General features: G+C 31.6%; 1 long non-coding RNA gene across 1 annotated transcript in view; it reads left to right on the top strand.

Annotated features, from left to right (window-relative positions):
* LOC111083035 overlaps nucleotides 1-4,768 on the top strand; it is a 14,199-nt gene extending 9,431 nt beyond the window's left edge. The window contains exon 3 of the long non-coding RNA XR_002608763.1: nucleotides 4,616-4,768. This is a non-coding gene — a long non-coding RNA (uncharacterized LOC111083035). The remainder of the gene's footprint in view (nucleotides 1-4,615) is intronic.
* Nucleotides 4,769-5,727: the final 959 nt, after the last annotated feature.

The raw sequence follows: 5,727 nt of genomic DNA on the forward strand, positions 1-5,727 counted from the left end.
AACCTATGAATGTGTTCATTCAATACATGATTAATTCCACTTAAGCTAAACAAAATTCATTTTCAAGGTGACTTAGACTATCAACAGTTTTGCAAAAAGCTTGATTTCTCTCTGTGAAATACATAAATATTGTAATTATTCTATTAAATATGCATGTTAAATACTGCTGTTCAATTTTGATTTCAATTTGAGATGTACTATTTACTTTAGAATTTGTTTTTAACTGGAGTACTAATTATTTCCATTTCATAAGGCATTCCACATGCCAACTACTTTTTTCTTGACTTTCTAGAATTCTTTTATTGTATATTGCCATTTTTTTGTTGCCAAAGAATTTACAGGAAAACTAAAACAACTGTATCTGATTTTAATGAATACATCAACCATATACACAGGTACTTTTTTATATTTTTTATTTTCCAGGAAATAGTTATCATAAAGACTGATTTTCAGCTGCGGCATAGCAGCCCATAGAATGGCTCTGAGTTTTTTGTTTTTTTTCCAAGTACAAACTTTCAGCTCATAGCTCCATCAATCTTGACTGATTTGAGATCTAATTACAGTTTTGGACTCGGGAGGTGAAACTCATTTGATTGATGTATTTGACCATGCCCATGGTTTCATAGATCAATTTACTTTAATCTTGCTGTAAAAGAATTTCAATTTGAGGGTAGGCTGGTAGAGATCCTGATAAGTAATAAAATTGAATTGGGTGTACAAATGCCCCATGCTTGGTATTGCTGGTGCACAGAAATATAGCTAATAAAAAGGAAAAAAAAAGGTCTCGGATTAATTTACTCTAATCCTGCCTACAAGAATTAAGTGCTGTGGCTATTGGGATTTCCCTGTTGTTTTATGTGTACAAATAATGATTTTAATTTGCACAGGTCTGTGTTTCACTAATGTAACTTTTGGTCACCTATATTTTGTGGTCATGAACCAATATATGAAATGACAAGTTCTGGTATCTTGATATTACCTTCATCAATTTTATCTTTAAAATGTAGAAAAATTCTATTTTGCTACTTAGAAGTCCTATTTTGTGCTGCTCATAACTTTTTCAGTTTGTTTCCAACTGTTGCATCTGCTGATGAGAAATATAAAAAAAAGATAAAATGTGCCTTTTGTGGCTTATTTTCATTGCTTTCAGTTTTTTACTCTTTATCCACTAGGTTATATTTTACTAGCCCATCATTTATTTTATAAAAAAGAACTAGTATTGATTATTGATTAATTTGTGTTCTGTTCTTGGTTATTCTCTTGGTTAAGTCTCTTTCTTGAATTATTTGCCTTTTCCACTTCTAATTCACTTGCTAGCTATTCTGCACATTCTGAATCTATAACTATTCTTCTACCATGGAATGCTTGTATGCATTATTTCGAGATGGCTCTTGGATGTGTTACCACTTGCATAATATATGACATGATTGAATTGTAGCTGCAAGAACATGGCCTGCAATATCGATTACAGGTGTTATTAGTACAAACTTCTGAGTGAAAGTAAAAAAGAGTGTATCATAATATGTCAATCACACTGTCTGCCATATCCAGTGCCATGAAGGCCTTTCATCAAATGCAAGGGCTATTTAAGCAGACTGAGGTACAACTGACATAATGATGGTTGAGACACTATTTATATTTGTAAATTGCTTGATTACAACTGTTACAACAGGCATAATGGTGGTTGAGACAGTATTTATATTTGTAAATTGCATGACTATAACTGTTATGTTATGCGGGCTTTATGGACTATCAGATGATCATGCAAAACACAGTTAATAAAACAAAATCATTACCATGGATTTTGTACAAGTTTTAAAGTTAATAATTCATTATTAAAATGTTCTTTGGCAACTGAATAAAATCAAGGTAATGACTGTATTTTGTTATACTAAATTAAAGATAATAATAATAATGATATGAATATTTTTAAATGATATACTGTATGATTAACTAAAACAAAACTCAAATGTTTTAGCATGCTCAAATGCCCATTAGATCCTTATAGTTGGCTCTATGCAATTGCAAGAATTCTGAAGAACTGATGATTGGCCTGGTTCCTTTCAGATCTGTAGTTAGCTTTTCAGTTTTCAAAAATCTACCTTCTTATTAATTATAACTTAGAAACTCTGTTTTTAGTGCTTTTGCTATTATATAAACTGCAACACCTTAGATACATGGGTATCTAAGTTTTATTTTCTTTATAAATGAATGAAAAAGAGAACTAAATTTTTAATAACTTAAAAATGTATAGCTTGTAAGAGTATGAAATTTAACATTAAAATGGACGATGCTGAGGTTTATCAAAATGGACAAAAATATTGCAATAATATTGTAAAAGCTAAGTAGGATTTCAAAATTCTTATAGTTCAAAATCATCAGATTTGACTTTAAAGGATTATATGCTTATGTTAAAAACAAAAAATAGTGGAGAATAATACTGGTTTCTTTGAAATATTTTAGAGAAATCCTTTTGATAGATGTATTAGATTTATTGTACAACTTAAAGAAACATAGAAAAGAAATAGTAGGTGTTTTAACTGTTATTTTTGAAATTCTTTCAACACTGAAAAATTCTGAAGATTGCAAGTTTGCTATTGACAGTTAAAAAAAAGGGAGAGGTAAAAGGTAGATCCACCTTTAGTTAGAATTGTGTTGTTACAAGGTTTTGGAATCTATTTTCAGAAGTCATGGTGTTCAAAAAGGTGTTTTTTGCTTTATCAACTTGCTGGAGATATTGATAAAACATTTGCTTTTGTAGATACAGGTATCCCAAATGATGATGTTCCATCAACTTTCAGAAAGCCATATATGTACAAAAGGTTAATTAATGAATTAATAATTGTGTTAGTAGTCATAATTAAATGTGCAATTTTTTTTTCTATTGGAAAAATGTTATTTGTATGTTCTGCTGTTAGACATTTGTTATTTATTATTTATGTTAATTTATATTATTATTTCTAAATTTGCTAATGATACTAAGATGCTGAGAAGAGCTGATTCTGTTGAAAATGTTTCTTATGGTAACTTTGAATGAACTTACTTTCTATGTGTGAGGGTGTAGTATCTTGCAGAAGACCAACAATGCAGAAAAGTTAGGCCTGTTAACAACCAGAAATTCTTAAGTTCTTGGATATTGGGTGTGGGTGTGTCACAAAGAAGGAGAAAGGATACAGATTTATTTAGTTAGAAATACAATTTTCCACTGCAAATTATTACCGAGCAACATATGCCATGCTGGATATGAATTGGTGGCTGAGATCATCATTTGTGATGATTAGACTTTGTCTATTTATTTTGTGCAATGGTCTAACCCAGGGGTTGCCAAACTTTTTTGTACAAGGGTCGGGAGGTAGATTGTTTTAGGCTTTGTGGGCTGGAGGGGTCATGGTAAAATTAAGTAGGGATGCATACATGATCAGATTGGCTTTTGTATAATATAATTACATTATATTTTTTGTTTTTATAATATTAAAAAATTATATTATTACTTTAATAAACTGTTGGCGGGCCAAATAAACCTGAAGTTGCGGGCCGTAGTTTGGAAACCCCTGGTCTAACCCCCCCCCCCCAAAAAAAAAGAAAAAATGGTCCCCCGGTGGGACAGTGGTAAGTCTTCAGATTTATAATGCTAAAATCAGGGGTTCGATTCCCCTTGGTGGACACAACAGATAGCCTGAGAACTACACAAATCTCCTTAAAGAGCTGCATGTGGGTCACGAGCCACAGGTTGCAGAGCACTGCCCTAAAGCTTTCAGCAGAATGTTAAGATGTGGTGAAAATAGCAAATATAGTTCTTTGTTTTCTTTATAAGAATCTTGAATTTAAGAACAAGAAGATTTTTGTAGCCTTATGTTCGATTCATAACAAGTCCTTATTTGGAGTACTGTGCTCAGTTGTGTTTTACTTATTACAAAAAAGATATCAATATATTTGACAGAGAGTAGAGATGGGCTTAATGCATATAAAATAATTTCTAGTTTAAAAAACTGTAGCAATAAAGAGAGATTATATGTTTGAATTTATTTTCTCTGGAACACTGAATAATTAATGATAACATGCTTCAGAAGTCCAAAATTATTAGGGGTTTAAACAACCTTCTTTTGAGTGACGAAATAAAATAGTTGAAAATATGAACTGGAATGCTATGTTAAATAGTGTATCATTTTTGGGTACAGTTTTGGATAAACCCCTTCAGTAATTTGCTCATCATTCATCTAGTATGTGCCCCTCTATCAACTTAAAAATTCATATAGTGGTGGTTATGTAAATAAAATAAGATATGAAATATTTAATAGGGTTTGATTGCATCTTCAATACACATATATATATTGATTTGTATTTATTCATAGCTTAATAGTTAGTTACTGAAAGGTTTCATTTGCATTGTATAAGTTGATTTTGTGGTTAGAATATCAGTAGTAAGTTGGCCAAAGTTTTTGTAATTTTGAAATCCTCCTTCAAGTTTACTAGGATAATGTCAGTGCTATTTCTTTGGGCCAGGCAGTGAAGGAGCACACTGTTTAAGTGAACTTTCTACCTTTGGTTTGATGCATGGTGCAGTTAACAGGTGAAGTGTGTGTGTTGATACTGAAATTCCTTCTTTCTTTGGCAGGACTGTAACTCTCAACTAGTGGGAACTTACCTGAATTATTTTCATCTACATGATTATTACAACATTAAGACTTGGCTAATGAGCAAAAATTAATCAACATTTTCTATCAGGGAATTTTTTTTTGGAAATGAAATGGTTTAGTCCAGTCAACAAAAATAGGTAAGAGAAATAATTGTACTTCAACATAGCCACTTAAATCAAGTATGATATTAGGTGTAGGTGGTAGATACTAGTCACTATGTTAAATATATACCTTAATAATGAGTTTTTGAAACATAATTTTATCTATCTTAATAGACCATAGATTGTTTCTTTTTATACTTTAAGAACAACCACATAACTTTTGAGGTAGAATATTAACACACAATTATTATTGTTATTTTTTAATTGTACACTAGTGTATATATATATATACACACCCATTGAGCTGTACCAAGTGTCAGTCATTAGTCCCTGCTGTTTGTCATTGTCATCTTGAGTAAGGAGTGCTGTAAGGGACCCCTGTGGAAGCTATTATTTGCTGACAACCTTGTACTAACAACTGAAAGTGAGTAGGAGTTACAAACACAAGTTAAAGAGTGCCAGAAGAGTTTAGAAAGAAGAGGCTTGAAAGTTAATGTCAGAAAAATAAAAGTCATGGTGAGCAGAAGGGACAGATAGAAGATCATGATCACAGATATGAAAAGAAAGCTGCTAGAGCAAGTGAAGACTTCCAAAACATACTTACCTCCACTGGCACTATGGCTATTTCTTAATCTCCACGGTTTCAACTCTTTGCCCTACTAAGCATTGAAAATGCTTGCTCCAGTCTTTTATGCCCAACTCGATTGCCCTCGGTAAATTCTAATTTGCAAAATTCACCAGAAACTTCAATGCACCCTAAATCTAGATATTGTATATAAGCACCTCATTCAGATAATGTAATAATTTTTTCTCGACAACTCATTCAGCATGGGTTTCTATAAAAAGGAGTGTTGTGATTATTCACAATTTATGTTGCCACTTTGAACGTGGTTGGCATTACTATGGTTATATCTTTGTTTATGTTTTAGAAATTACTTTAAAAAACAACAACAACAAAAAGAAAATGTACTGATGGGTGTGAGTTAATG

This window comes from Limulus polyphemus, unplaced genomic scaffold, assembly GCF_000517525.1.
Source record: "Limulus polyphemus unplaced genomic scaffold, Limulus_polyphemus-2.1.2 Scaffold7975, whole genome shotgun sequence".
NCBI lineage: Eukaryota > Metazoa > Arthropoda > Merostomata > Xiphosura > Limulidae > Limulus > Limulus polyphemus.